We start from the raw sequence: 16,307 nt of genomic DNA on the forward strand, positions 1-16,307 counted from the left end.
CAGCAAGACACAGCCATTTCGAGCATGCCTGTGGCTCAGAAGTGTCACTTGAACTCTTCCAACAAAGCAAAGCCGAAACTACAGGTTTTGGGTGGGTTTTTTTTCAAGAATTGAAAACCAACCCTCTACTTTCACCAAATCTTCACTTGAACAGCTCCAGAACTGCAGTAGGTATTAACACTGCCCAAGCTTTCTACTGAGGTCCTGCAGTTTGCCAAAATACCCAGACAGTGCTTTGGCAAAAGGTTTGCTTCAATTCATTTCCTAGCACAGTTTCTTTTCTAGAGCCTCAGGGAGGGCATAATTCAAAAGAAGCACCGATTAAGCAGGCTGAACTGCACAACACAAAGCTTCCATTCAAAAAGGCTGCTGTTTTTCAACCTGAGTTGCCAACACTATTTATCTCACTGCTCTGATCAGAATCCCATATTAAAGCATGAATTATAGCTAAATCCTGATATACAGCAAAGACTGCTCAGATAAACAGCACAGCAAACTAGAATTTCTTATACTCATTCTTGTCATGTATGAGCCCTACAAGGAAAGCAAAAAGCAGCACAAAGTGTAATGCCACAGTTTGCCCATACTATTCCTTTTAGTTATTTCCAGATGCAGGGAGGGCCCCAAGATGGCTGTAGAGTAACAGCCCTGGCTGTAACCTGGCAGCTGTTGCCAGCTTTTCCTGCTGTGGATGCCTTCCTAAATTCTTTCATAACATTTCCTGCAGACATAGCATAGTTTCACTTTAACTGACCTGCAAGTAAGAGGCAATTTCCTACCTCTCCCCTCAGAAGTCTTCAATTAAAATTCAGAATGGTTCTGCTATAGCTAATAAATGGCTTAGCAGCAGCAGGATTACAGAACAACCACCTCTATGACCCAAGTTCCAGAAAAAAATATATAAAGTTACGCAAAGAAAATAAATTGCCAGTCAGACTGCTCTAACTGATCCAAGCAGAGCACATTCCCTGTAGAAAACTGTGTCAAGGAAAGGCGTGTGTAGTTATCACACCACAGTGGATACAGACTGTGCTGTCTTGGCTTAACTCCAAATAATACTGAATACTTATGAAGAATCCAAAAATCTCATGCAAACTGGCAAACCAACTTCATATAACAGTTTGCAATTTTTTACATTCTACCTTATGACTGAGAAAGGCATCAACCCTCTGAAATGAAGAATGGGACATAAAGGGTAAGCAGATATGAAAGAACCTATTCATCTATGTACAAGTCACAAGAAACAGGGAGTATGTAATGATATTGTCCCACAAGAGTTTCTATTTGAAGAGACTCAATAAAGTAGGTGCTGCTGTTTCATCTTCTATTAAAAGACTAGGTTTGGCTTGCAGCATTTGGTTTGATTTTAAATCAATGCATCTGATTTACTATAGAAGGAACTAAGAATCCAGTAATGAGATTCCAGTAAAAGCAAATTAAGTATGAGAAAAAAGAAAATCTCAGTTTGCACCAGTCAGTACAGCTGCAGTGCCTATAGTGGAGCTATGATAACACACCCCAACCCACTCACTCCCAGAGGATTCCCTCCTCACCAAGATCCCAGCTTGCTTCTGTTTATATCAACAGTTGTATCACAGTGTATCAAACCCGATTTTCTTTAAAGACATTTTATCCCTATCACATAGTGTTTAAACAAAATTCAGAAGCAGAAGCTATACTATTTCCTAGTTATGAAGCAAAACATTTCAGACCAAATAAAAGTTACTCCTTTTTCTCCTTCCCATTGTCTAAAGCTTTTTTCTCTCATTGTACTAGGATACATCGCAGATCTTTTTCTATTAACTGCTTTCAAGATTTTTTGAGTTCACTGTTTTAAGTTTTGTACAGTTTCAGAATTTTTGTGGTTTTGTCTTTTTTCTAAAGGCAAAAAAAATTACAATTTCTCTTTAATGCCATTGTTAGTGACACGTTGGAAGAACTCTAGTTGAAGTAGATTCCCAGTTTGTTTTTACCAGGCTCAATTTCTAAGGATATTTTAAGATAGTGCTGTAAATAAAAGACATGCTGGAAATATGCAAATATACTGAAATCCCATGGCAGTATGGTGAGGGAAAGGGTGGTAGAATATTGTTTTGCTCTGTACAACAGTATCTCAACATTATCAATATTTAATTCTCAAGCAACTTAGGTTATTAGAAATCACTACCTAAATGTGCTAGAAATTAGTTTCTGTAACACACATTCAAAATGCACATGTAATGAAATAATTGAAAGCTTTATATAACAATAAATTACAATGAAGCAGCTATGACAACCAGTCCGTCCAGCACAGCACAGCAAAAACAAAAACACTAAGCCAAGCATCAATGTTCACAAAAATCCTTTTTCCCAGTTATTTTATATAATCTTTTCATACGTTGGGGATGACTATAAAGAAACAGCAGCAACACATATCTATTTAACTACATTTATGAATTTCTCACTTCTTTTCCATAGACAAAAGTCAACCGGTGATGATCAGGACTAGAAAACTCATCTTAAGATAATCTATGGTAGACATCAATTAAAACCCTGGCAAAGCCTTGTGACCTTCCCACAGAAGTTTCTGTTCTCTGAACAACTCCTTCTTGGTTATTTACAGTCTACAAAGACTGGAGTTTTGGTCCATGATTAGAAAAATGCTGGCAAACACATGAGCCAGAAAGGATGCCTGAGTACAAATTCATGCTTGGGGTGACAAGGAATGACTTAGTCAGATGGGTATGTACATTTTGAGTTTCTTCCAGAGGAGATACAAAACACAGTAATAACATCCCACCCTCATACTGTTTTTACCATAATTAATTTTAAGATTCAATTCATTACTATATGATTGAACATGGAATGTGAACTAGATGAGCTCTCATGGTTCCTTGCTGTTCAATGTCTTTTGCTAATTAAAAATAACAGACTGTGCAACACACCACTTTTATTCCTTTTATCATCCATTTAGTATACATGAGAACAAACATGTTGGTGCACAACCCAGTTAAAAAAAACACGATTCTAAAGGACTGTTTTATTGAGTATAATTTATCTTTAAATGCTGATGGGAACACAGCAAGAAATAGAGCAGGAAAAAAATTCAAGAACTACAACATTGAAAAATATTGCGTTACTTTGTTCAGTGTTATGAATGTTACTTGCACAGCACACTTTACTATCAGAGGTCTAATTCCACCTTCTAACTGCAGAACAAGTTTGACTTAACACAGAACAAAATGTAGGCCGATGACTTGGGACCAGAATGGGCACCTTTTGGCTACTCAATCTAGATACTGGTCACTGCAGTCATTTAATTTCATTAATAAACTTACCCCGGTTTGTCTTTAAATTTGATTGATTTTTTTGTGAAAAGCAATTACTAAATCCATACCAAAAAAAGCTGCAGTTTTGTCATTTAAAGCCAAAGCCTATGTATTCCATAAGCCAGTGTCCTCCCCAGCCGTAAGTTTACTTTTCCCTCTAGAACATGATGATGCAGCAATGCTGAACTGTCTCTCAAAATCAAAGTAGTCCAGGCAGTTTGTTAAAGTACAGTGACATTGTTTCAAAGATCTTAATGGAGGAATAGCTGGCACACAACAGTCAGCTCAAGGAAAACAATGCAATAACTCTTATGAAAATGAATAAAAAAGAGAAAGTGTTTACATACCTATACTTAACAGCTGTGAATAGATCTGTAGTTTTCCAAGAGTGTTTCAGTGACAAGTTTCCTGACACAGCTCAGATGTCTCGAATACCATAGTCATGCAAAAAGAGCCATTTCTCATCTACAGGTAGTATCAGCAGAGAAAGAAAACAAAACCAAAACAGTGTAGTTCAGACTAGTAGCTCTAACATTTGCACGGATGTAGGAAGCTGCCAGCCCCACACAAGCACCCTCCCCACCTAATTACATTCAGCTGCTTGTCATGTGGTCTTGCTGACCGATCAAGTGATCTCTTTTCCTCCTTTTAAAACCAAGCAACATAGCTAACTAGATCTCCCTAAACCAGGTAATACACATTGAACTTCTGCACAAACTACTGACCTTCCTCTTTCTTGTTGTAAGGAGAGGAAGTTGCAGTGTGTAATTGCAACTTTTTCTAAGTTTTCTATAAAAAAAATTAAGTAAAATACAGCAAACACAGTAGTCTACTATAATGAAACACAGTGAACACTGAAAGTTCCCCAAACTGGTTTTTTATCAGCCTGGTTTTATTTTACACCTTTACAGATAGCAGGAAAATTAGTGATAACAAAATTGGCATGGGCACCAGAGTGAGACCACGTGAGAGGGAGCTGGAAGGATTTGAGAGGGCAGTGGCAGCAGGACTACAGGGCTTTGTAGGCCTCCATGTCCAGTCCTTTCTGCTGAACCACTTTGGATGGCAACAAGTTCCAACTAAGGACCAGAGCGATGATGTTGCCAGAAACTTTCTGGACCGCTGCAGCTAAACAGGCAAGCTCCTGTCCCTGCACAACCCTAAGAGACACATGCAGACGTTTTAAACATTTAAATAACTTTAAGAAAATAAAGTTATTGGTTTACATGTAAACCAATTCTTTCTCAACAGCAAGTCTGTTAACACAGGCCCCCAACAGGCAGGACTCACACATCTGGCCCCTTTACAACACTGGGGTCTGCACCAAAGCTGGATGAGGGGCCCTGTGCTGGGTCCAAGGGATGAGAGAGGACCTGCACAGCCACCTGCAGTCACCACAAGGCCTCGTCCCCCCTCACAGACACCCTGGACACTACAGGCACTCACAGCAGAGGATTGAAAGGTGCAAACAAAGCGAGTTTTGCACTCACCATGTAAGATTTAGCAGACAAGCCTGTACAGATGAGTCACCTTGCACAGCCCTTTCTCGTCTCAGTTTCTTTTCTCACGGTGCTTCAAGAGCAGCAAAGTAAGGAAATCAGGAAGGTTTCTAAGACTACTCTCCAGTCTTATAATTTAAGAAGTGCCACAGACAGCCTGCTACATTTAACATATCCTTAATGCATTCATCTACCAGTAACAAAGATAACTCCACAAGCTCCTTCATTCACTTGTTTCAATGCTCAACTATCTCGCCTCCTTTCATGTGAATCAAAGCAATTTTTTCTTGTCTTTTCCCTGGTGAACATCTCAGTTCTGTCACACAGAGCTGGAACACTTTTTCATGCCCTGCCTTAGTATTTTTCCAGAATTAACTAAAATCGATTTCTTTGACATTTAGTTAGAGGTTGTAATTTTAAGTCTAACCATCCTAAGTCACCAGTTTTAGAAGAACATAGAAGTGCCTTTTCTTGCCTCCACATGCAGTAAGAAAAAAAAAATTGTGTTCAATTTTCAGCAACGTGCATATTTTTAAGCTTTAACTGCTTCCCTGATCAATACCAGCACATTTGCTTAACTGTGAAGAAATATTCAGACCACAAGCACCCTAGAATTTCTGCTAACTGCTCCAGAGTGCAGAAGGAGGAACAGGATAAGAAGTGTTGACAGACAAAGCAATAACTCTTCTGCCATGTTGCAAACAGCCCTGGGGGGTGACTACATATACTGTCTGTCTGGAAGTCTCAACCAGCAATGTAAATGCAGTTCAAACTCTTCCCCATGGAAAGATTTTTGCCATCTTTAATGGGAAAGCAGTTTATAAATCATAATTCATATAGTTCATAATCCCCGGATTTCAGATTTTTAAGGATGAAATGAGGCTGTTCAACTTTCCTCTTACCAACTTGGTGTAAAGAATATCAACTAATTTTCCCTTTCCCCTTCCAAGCAAGGGCTTTTTCCAAAACAGTAAAACTATGCTAGAAAGGTACAGCTGAAATAAATCTTCTCTTTTGAGGGTGAAGTTACACTGATTTGAAACTACAGAGTTACTACCAAAACACAGGGCCTCAGTTTATAACCTGGGAGGACATGAGTGCTGGGTTACATATAGTCTCTGTTTTCAAACTAACACTTTTGCAGCTTCTCAGCAAATGCTGCGGGAGCAGCTGAGCCAACCCTGCAGTGGTGGCAGGAAGCACACACAAACCTACAGCAGCTGGAACAGGAACCACTGCAGCCAGCCCAAGGTGAGCCTTCCTCTCACTGCTCCCCGAACCTTAGGGGGGTTAGAAGACCTTGGACATCTTCTTCATTTATGCTAGGGATCAAAATTACACCAGTAAAGTCCTGAAACTGTGAAATGTATTTTGAAGCCGCAGCTCTACAAAGGAACAGCCACCTATTTAGTTATTAAATCTTCCCAACGGTTTTACAAGCAAGTTTTATGAACAGGTTGTATGAACAAGGTGATCTGAATGCATGGAATTTATGGTCTACTTGTAAAAATTTTCTATGCTATACAAGCCTAGGAATTTAGGAGGAAATTTGAGCAGTTAAACACAATGAACAGTGTGGAGTATTCTTCGTTACAAGCATCAGAATATTTGCCTTCATACATTCCATGCTCTTGAGAAAAACTGCAGGTGTCCAAACTATCCTGTAGCAGGTGTTTCCTCTAGAAAATGCTGGATCGTTACCTATCTGCAGAAATTAAGAGATCTGCCACTGGAGAAAGAAATAGGGGTAGAATTGGATCTATTAATAGCCTATTTCAAATAATACTACAGAACACATCTGTTTTCAAAGCCAAAAGCTGTGCCTAACATCAATGCCAAGTGCCTCTGCTCTCCTCACTCCCCAGTTACCCAACTCTGGTGGAGGTCTCCTCTTCAGCACTCTGACCACGTAATGTTTTTTTCCAACACACACTAAAAACTCACTGTGCTTTTACCAATATCCATAGTTTTCACATGTGCATTCTTTAGATGAGCTGCAAGTCTACGGAATGAAAACCAATCAAAAGGCAGCAAAGGGTAATTTTATTTGTTGGCATCCACAAATCTGATCTGTGCCACAAACCCTCTATTGGCAATCAAAGAGGAAACCTTAAAAATGCAAGAGGGGGGGAAAAACAGCCACTGGGACACACATATGACAGCACACTTCAAGAACAGCCAGAGCACAGAAAAATACCCTACAAAATACAAAAAGAAGCAATGAGAAAAAAAGTAAATAGGAAAAATATGAATGTATTAATTGGTACAGGAAGACTCCTACAACTGTAAAACAGAATTATAGTTGTTCCCTTGAAGTTTGCTACGTACTGCTACAGGAGTCTATAAATACAGTAACAAGTCCATACCTCAAGACCTGAAAGACTAAAAAGATCCTAAAGGAGGAGACAAAATCCTCTACATGGAATTTTTCTTATGCTTTCCCCTCACCAATATCCTTCCAGGAAAAAAAAAAGAATGAAAAGACAACCCACACTCAGAAGATCAACTTTCACACCAGAATTGTAATAGCTGATCTTTGCTAGAACCAAATCATGAAATATCCCTTCAGTGATTAAAATGAAAGGTCAGACAGGCCTTTCTGCTACCCGAAAGGCACATCTGCTAAATATTTAGTAACACTATAGATTAAAATAAAGCTTCCATGTTTTGTTCTTTCAGCTGTAAGCCAATCTAGTAAGGCAATTTCTAGTAATGGTGACAGAGCTTTCTTTTAGCATTTCAAGAGATAAAGCATTGGTCCATAAGACGCTAAAGCACCAATAAATGGTGAAAAAAAGCTTATTTAAAATGTGCATGAACAAACATGATTATTCATTCTGACTGAAATGAACAAATTTGATCCTTTTGCATGTAGGAAACGACATCTTGGCAACATTCACACTATTTAAATTACATAATCTGTACTAAAAAGAGGAGTATTTAACCTAAAGATGGATGAATTACTAGACATGCTACAGCTCCTCTGTGAGATTCACATCAGTTCACATTTCGTAAGATTTGTGAAGTGGGTGCCTGACTGCATGAAGACAACACCTAGAACAGCACTGCCTGCTGTTTGGGTAAGAAGCTGTAAAAACATGCTAATAATCTGATGTCTCTATCTTCACTCTGAAGAGCTACAGATCTCATTTTAGATCAGTGATCTTTATCTACTTAAAAGGGTTGATGACTAAGTGTATTTTTTTAATTAGAAAACATAGGAGCTTTACAGGAAGCTGCTCTACCAATTTAAAGGAACAAGTGCACTACAACTTCCTTAGAAATGATTTTCACTGCTTTACACTCCTGTAATAAATACAGTTTTGAAAGTTTCTTTCATATTTTTATTCATGCTTAAGCCTAATTGATATGTGTTTTTTCTTGGCATTATCTGATCCAACATGTCACTGCCAATTGAAAGACACTGCTTTTTAAAACTCATCTCAGCAGAGCAGGGTTTTCTTTCCAGTACAAGAAGACCCTGTTCACATCTTTTGTAAATCTACTTATTAGGGCAAGTGGTCCTTCCTTCTCCTCATAAGTTGACAACAGTGGTTTTTTACCACTACAAATTTGGAGGAGGAAAAATGGAAAGGCTTGTTATGTGCACTATGTGACAGACAGAGAAGTCTGCTGCTTCTGAGCTACAGCAAAGTATTGCTTTTCTCTATATTATTGTTTGATCTTCCATGCAATGAAGCACATGAAACTTAACTAAACACCTGTGATACATATTTTTCTCTACCATTTCTTAAATCATGAGCATCATCAACATTAGATCTCTTTCATTTTCCCATTTATATAGTGCCTCCCTGGGTGAACTAACCTGACTGGTTGATCTGCCTTCCTTCAGGGTGTGCAGGAGGAATGGGTGGGCTTGTAGATGTGGTGATTCTGGAGTACATTACCAAAGTAGGTCTTTGAGTCCCACTGGCCCTGTTCCTGTCCCTGTGTGATTCCCAATTACTAAAAATGTTACTGCTCCCATTCTTCAAGATCCCTCAGGACGCTAGTCTGGAGAAAAATTCCCTAAGGCTCAACACACCACACTGGAGATTATGAATGCAATAAGGACTTCTTGGAGCAAAGCTCCAAATTTGCAATGCAAAAATCAAAGCTGAAATGAGGACATGCCTCTTAGCCTGGTTTCTGAAGGAAACAAAGCTTATTACAGAGGGGCAGAGACATTGAATTTCTGTTATTTCTGCCTTCTCCCCAACATTTGAATCTGCTGATCGCTTAATGCTCCTTTACAGAGGGGAAGAAGCCACAAAGATATGTACTTCCTACACATGTTGTGAAAAATTGGCAGCTGAATAAAGGAAAGAGTCAGATGTCTGCCTCTCCTGAAACCTGGCACTACAGCTTTCCAGTTCTGGAAGGGGCACCCACCAGCTGGCCAAGTTGTACGTGCTGCAGCACATACTGGGACAGTCATTCAATTTTACATTTACTTTCAAGTTGGATTTAAAGACATTTCCTATTTAAAAGCAAATGAAATTTAAGCACATCTATTACTAAGAGTGAATAGAATAAAAAGTAGTTGAGTTTTACTGTATTAGCAGTTCAAATCTGGGGGGGTTGATCTTGTGTTTTAAAACCTACTAAAAAGCATGATTCTACTTTTGCAGCCAGTTCTTTTCACAAGCCTTCTAAAGCCTGCTCTGCAGCCCCTACTGACACACAGCAGGATCTCAGGCCCTGTCCTGGGCATTGGGGGCTATATCCAAACTGACAGTTCTAGAAAACTATCAAATAAAGATTTATAGTCACCTCTTCTAGTTCATAGACAAAGAACATAAAAAAATACTACTTTAACAACTCCAATTTAGGGCTAAATTTATCCAAACTAAAATTATGAGAATGTTGCTATCAAATTCAGAAGAAATACAATCAAATCAGACAGTACTATCTTCAAACTTGGTTGACACCATCTCTGTACAGAGATGTCTATCCTGACACCATTCCAGTGCAAGAAAAAATATGGAAAAATTAAGTATAGTCAGATAGTTCATGCCCCAACAGAAAAGACCTGTCAAATTGAATCACTGTTAGAGGAGAAAGTCAGTGGAGCATGTACACAGGATCTGAAAGTACTGGAAGAGAAACACTTTGCTGGAAATGGATGATACCAGCAGGGCTAAAACATAACCTCATACCTGTATGTTGGGTCATATTCAGCCATGCATAAAGTTTGGTTTGGAACAAAACAACCAGGAGGAGAAGAATTATGATTAACCTTTGCAACCAAAAAAAAAAACCAAACCACCACAAAAAGACCCCAATTATCCTACTTTTTGCTATAATCCACATTCTAAATGTTAGCTAGGCTTCAAAGCAGACTTGGAAAGCACCAACCATTGGCAATAACAGCAATTCATCCCATGCAAACCTCTCACAAAACAGTTTCACAGCATGAGCAACTCCTAAAATTACCAGCTTTGAGTGATATCCTGAAATTTTCAAAATCCACCACACTGTGACAGTCATGCAATTACCAGCAGGGATTATACCAGCAAGACTGGCAGAGACACACTAGAAAAACAGAAACCTTGCATGTTTTAATCATAAAAAGGAATCAGCTTTTCTTTTCCTCCTACCCAACATACATGCATTGTTAGTCTTTATCACTAAGAGCAGCCTTCAGTCTAGTCCAAATATTCCCGTTCTCCAAGGATGTTACTGGAAAGAATTGTTTTCTTCCTTTCAGTCCACAGAGCAACTGTTTTCCTTACAGCTCTTTGAATGATAAGAGACCAAATGAACTATCCCACAGTTATGAAAATAATGAGCTAGGCCTTCAGAGCGAGACTGGGTTGACTTTGGAGAGCACATGCTGTTCCCTTTCATGGCCGTACAGCAGCTCCTGGGACAGCACTGCCACTTTGAAGTGTTTAATTAGGAATGGGAGGATGCCTTTAAAGCAACAATACTTCTCACAAGAGAACCTTCATCACCTTCTAGACACATGCTTAATAAAAGTACTGTAAAAACAGTGTATCAATGGTTTTCAGCTTTGTTTTGCATTCTGCTCTTTCTAATTCAAACCAGAAAGGGCCTTACCTACCCTTTCCAACAAAATAAGCTGGTCTAATAAAAGACATTACTTCCACCCATGGAGCTCATTTTACCTGAAACTAAGTATTACTCAAGATTTAGAGGTTTTATCTGTTTTGCTATTTATTCCTTTACCCTGTTATTGCCTTTTAAACTGATAGCTGTACACAGCTGTAAAACTGCAATGACAAACTCCAAAGTTAGTCTGGAATCAGCTACTTGGTCTTCATAGCAGTGTCCTTAAACCCATCCAGTGTTTATTTGCATATAAAATATTTCAGCTATGTATACTCCTTACAGTCTTTAGGTTCACATATTGCCTTTACACAAAGAATTACTGCAGAAGTGTAGCGTTGTTTTTAAAATACTATTTGCAAGTGCCCATAAATTTGGCTTTTAATTTAAAAACACTGCTCACATATATACCAACTTCTCTTGTCCACTGCAAACCACAGCTTTCTAGAAAAGCTGTATTCCTCCTGCTAAGTTTGCATCTTCATTGCTGCTTCCTGCCCCTTTGCTGCCTTAGTAACAGTCTTCACATTGTCTTCCAGAAATGCCTTTTTCTAACATGCTTTATTTTTACCCATTTCACATCAGTAAATGTATCAGACAGAAAGAAAGGGAACAGCTATGGGAAATGGGTTTGGAAACTCGGGAAATAGCAATGCATTGGTTTACACTTTGATATTATCTTCAGAGTCATAAAAGCAAGGACCTTTTTTTCCTGTAGTAGTTTAAAATACTGAAGAACTTGTTAGGTGAGCTCCAAAGTGCTGGCCAGTCTGTGAAAAGGATTCCACCACCTGGTACTATGCAAAACTGTCACATATACCAGAGCATTTTCAACCCCTTGAAGCCACATCAACATCACAGGAAAAAATTATGCAGCTTATATGTCATATTTTAATCTATATGCCATAACTTAATCTTCAAAGCTTATTAGATTGGAAAATAAATCACAAGCACTGAGACTACTTATTACAACAATCAAAAGTAAATTCTGCTGTATTATGTATGATAACTAAACAATATAAGGATGTTCCAGGAAAGAAAGTCAAGTCTAGGACTACGGTTTTACCTCCACTGAAGATAAAAGGGTAAGATCTCAGCTGATTTAATGCAATTCAAGTTAGTCCTGCCTTCTGACAGGGATGCAGTTCTGATTAAGAGGAGGAACAAAAGAAACGAGGAAAAGCAACCTCATAACCAGATGCTATTCCCAGGGAAAACTGGTTGGGAATATATTTGTATAAATAGAAAAAAAATGTGTTTCTGCTATAAAAAGCTACCTTTTAGGTAAGGATTTCTCAAACCATGCTGTACTTAAACAACGTTTTAGCCATGTTTGATGCCAATGCTGTAAACATGATTGTATCTGCAGCATGAGTGGTATCTGCAAGACAAGAGGAGCGAAAGGAACTTCCTGAGCACTGCACATGCCCAGCCCAGCACATGGTTTGCTATAAATATCTAAGTAACCCTCTGTAGGGCCAGATCATGCATGCAGAGGAGTACAATAATGCAGCTTTAATAGAGAAGGGAACATTTGATGATTAACTATTTAAATCATGCATTTAATACATTTTAAATGCAACTTAATTATTGGCTGAGACATCAGCAGGGGAAAAAGAGTTGTCATTCTTTATAGTCCATCTCTATTGCCAATTTTGTCTGGTTTTAAATTAAATTCTAACTACCCCTCTGTTGACTATGACCAACTGCTTTTAGTAATGGTGTTGATCTGCACCAGCACAGCAGATACCTGGCAGTAACAGAACAACCAGGCACACAAGGATTACTGCTTTTAATACTTGTTTCTGTAAAAGCCAAAAGCTACTTAAAAATTCTTTTATCTCAACTTATCTTCTTTTTGAAAGAAAAGGAAATGTGTAGCCAAGTGATAAAATAATGTGTTCCCATGTTTAATGATAGTAGGAAAACAAACTTACAGTCTGGTTTTAGATATCTGCGTGCTGATGAGAAATTTAATTAACTGTAAAAATAAAACAGTGTAAGTTGTAGCACACCCCCTCTCCCAAACTCCTTTGTGCAAGAGATTAAGTAGATGTAAAATCAGAACCCTGAACAAGAAACACAGGAACATGCTGTTCTTTTATCCATCGTTTTAACCATGCTTTTGAGACATCCATTTAGCATCACAAATACTACTCCTATATTTACATATCAACATTTGAAATGCATATTGTACTATATGCTTTTCCCTGGCTGGGAAATTCTTGGAACAGTCACAGAAGTAAAGTCTATGAAGAGAAAGAAGGGTTGAGAGGAGATGTCTACCTAAGATTAAATTTCCAAGAAAAGGCAGCAAGAATAAATGTTGTAGAGTTTTGATAAAAAATTTAAGTATAGAAAAACATCACCTTGCCAGTAACACCTAGCAGAACTCCTAACTCAAAACATGTCCATATGTTTTCCTGATTAAAAACTCATAAGCACTAACCATTAGGGAAAGTGTTTGAGGACCAGAAAGCTCAAAATATTCCTGATGCATCTCCAAGAAGTGATAAAAATTGAGTGGTTTTGACAGTTCTAGGCATGTCCTTTTTATTTTGCTACCACCATAAAAAAATACCTCTTATATATTAGTGTACTCTAGTTACTTACAGAGCTAGAAAAAACAATATGCTTTTCTGATGGACTTAGTTTTCTTTAGGTCCAGGATCATCAAAGCCTTAGTTTAGCCAAAACATTGCAAATCAGGCTGAGGAGACCTTCTGGACCTTCCCAGCAAGCAGCCTGTCAGACAAACATGCAGTGCTCAGAAAGAAGCAACAGATCTGCTGATACTCAGATATAAGATTTAAGTTCTGGCTAAGCAGATAAAGCACACTGCTTCCTCAACGACTTACCATTTTTAAAGCCTTTTTTTTTTTTTCAAATTTAAATCAGACATGCCATCCAGTTCTCTTTTGTGAAAAAAGAAACGCACGTCGGTAGCAGTGGGAAACTCGCAGGTCCTACAGCTGCTACACGAGAAGGCCTGAGAGGGATTAGTGTCATCGCGTTCACGGCAGCAGCTGTGAAGCTCAGCACATGCGGGGCAGTCGAAAGGCCGAGGCTTCAGCCGTTTCCCTTTTAGCTCACGATTTTATCTCCCTTTGTTAAAGCCCCCCGGGGGCGCTGCTTTGGAGGAGCGGGATGTGGAGCGGGGCTGGGCGGTGGGGCAGCCCCACGGAGCCCCGGTACTCCGAGTTCCCTGCCCAGACCCCCCATCCCCAGACCCCTATTTTTAACCCCTTTCAGCGGAGCCGCCCCCCTGCAGCCCCCGACCCCCTCCCTGCTCCCTGCGCTGCCTCCTCCCCGCTCACCTCCCCCGGCCGCCGGGGCTCCCGCAGCGCCGCGTCCGCCGCACCTGCCCCTTTTCGGGCTGCAACCGTGTCTTTTCCGTCAAGGCAACATCACTTCCCGTAAGGCCCGAGGTAGGGGCGGGCGGGGGCCGGGCAGCACCGCCCCGGCGTGTCCCGGCCCCGCTCCCCCCGCCGCGGGCACCTGGGCGGGCGCGGCCCCGGGGCAGAGCCGGCGATGCTCGTCTGTCATTAACCGGGCTGGCCGCTCAGCCCTTCTCCTCCGCCTCGCTTTTCTGGAAGATCTTGCGCCGTTTTAATAAAAATTCATGAGAGGCAAAGCAGGTTTTAGAGAGAAAATGCGCGGTGCCTGGTTAATGCCCACCGCTGCGGGTTTAGTGAGTTTTTCCTGCCGCCTGCTGGCTGCCTGTCTGGCAAGAGTCCTCTCCGCTCTCTTTAAATCCAGCAGTCTCAAGAATCCAGCAAGCACAGTCTTAAGCTCAGTTGCATCAATAGCCCTTTCCATCTGCGCCAGATACCCTCTTTCCTAAGCCTTTTCAAAATCAATTGCCACCTTTATGGACAATTCCAGCAATTATACTTACAAAAAAAGTGCCGACCAGACTTCAGTTACACCTCTTCAAAATAACCTTTTCAATATACAGTAGTATTGTAAATAAAGGAAGCTGCTGGACTCACTGCAGTAGTATTTGCACAGAACTTTTGTGGCATTTCTGCATAGAATCATGGAATGGTTTGGGTTGGAAAAGACTTTAAAGACCATCTTTTTCCAAACACCCCCCACCATGGGCAGACATCTTTTACTAGACCAGGTTGCTCCAAGCCCCATCCAACCTGGCCTTGAACACCTTCAGGGATGGGCATCCACAGCTTCTCTGGGCAACTGTGCCAGGGCCTCACCACCCTCGCTGTAAAAAATTTCTTCCTAATATCTAATCCAAACCTGCCCTCTCCCAGTTTAAAGCCACTACCTGTGTAATGTCATGTCCAATCTAAAATTACTGCACTCAGCTGCACCTCCCAGTCCACCTTCTACCGCCGTCCTCTCATCTCAGCTTCCATAAGGTCTATCCACTGCATCTCGCTATCACATCGTTCTTTACTTAAAATAAAAAGACATCCAAGGAAAGCATTTCTTCCCTCATGCTGTCCAAACAAGATTCTGTGTTAAAACCAAAACCTGACAGAAGTTTGTCCCAAGAACTGCTGGTTTTGATTTCTTTTTAGATTTATTGAAATTTTGACATATCTACTGATCTACTTTCCCTGAGTCTCGGATTCTGTTCTGTCAGACTACTCCATACCTATTGCAAGAGTCATACTGTCCTTCTGAGCTACATGCTGAGGCTCTTCTCCAAGTATAACCTGTTTTTCGGGCAGACGTCTGTTAAACAGCCAATGGAGCCTCGTTGTCAGGAATTAAAGAAGTGTATGTGCACGTGTGGTACACGTGTGTATGTACATACAGACAGGTATGACTATAAGCTAAGGACAACAACGTTGGGTGCAGTTCCTTTCCCAGCCATCCCCACAACTGCATTCCCAGCTGACATATTAAGAACTGAAACCGTGAGAAGCAGATAAAGATGGTATTTATCACTTGAAGAGTCAAATCGGAGGCAATTCAAGAAAACCTATGAAATGTAACTGTACAACAATGCCTTTCTTTTTCCAGTTCCCTGGAGTTACTATATTAACTTAGACGTGAGGACACACTTTCAGACATTCGTAACTTTATACACATGCCAACATTCACGGGCCAACACGTCCTTAAGGCCGGTACCAAACACACACGGACGCGGGTTCAGCAGGCGGATGGCTCCATGCGGGGCCGGGCTGCAGCGGCGCTCGGGAGGGACAGTCCCCGGCAGGCGATGGTCGCGGTGACTCCGTTCCCGGCTCCATCTCCATCGGCGGGCGGCGCTCGGGCTGCGAGGCGGGACCCGGACACGGCGCCAGGGGAGCGCTGCGGCTCACACGGCCCCCTCAGGGCCTCTTGCCAGCCGTGGCTGCCGGCGGCGGCCCCGCGGTGCCCTCGGGCGTGTGCGGGCCCGGGGGCGGCTGGAAGAGCGGGCCGTAGATGTAGAGCCCGCTGGCCACGCCGAGCGCCACGG

At 40.8% G+C, this 16,307-nt stretch overlaps 1 protein-coding gene across 3 annotated transcripts in view; it reads right to left on the reverse strand.

The window, feature by feature from the left end:
• RAB27A (RAB27A, member RAS oncogene family) overlaps nt 1-16,307 on the reverse strand; it is a 33,211-nt gene that overhangs the window by 16,659 nt on the left and 245 nt on the right. The window contains exons 1-2 of one of the 3 annotated variants that reach the window (XM_027736875.2): nt 14,197-14,403; nt 3,656-3,773 (exon numbers count right to left, since the gene is read on the reverse strand). The exons of 1 other annotated variant lie outside the window; for it this stretch is intronic. The gene's annotated coding sequence lies outside the window, so the exon portion shown is untranslated. Of the gene's footprint in view, nt 1-3,655; nt 3,774-14,196; nt 14,404-16,307 lie in introns of those variants that run through there. One more of the 3 variants, XM_027736876.2, reaches the window with a different exon arrangement.

The sequence above is a fragment of the Pipra filicauda genome, unplaced genomic scaffold (genome assembly GCF_003945595.2).
Source record: "Pipra filicauda isolate LSUMZ 115617 unplaced genomic scaffold, ASM394559v2 scaffold7_size6619720_pilon, whole genome shotgun sequence".
In the NCBI taxonomy this organism is placed as follows: domain Eukaryota; kingdom Metazoa; phylum Chordata; class Aves; order Passeriformes; family Pipridae; genus Pipra; species Pipra filicauda.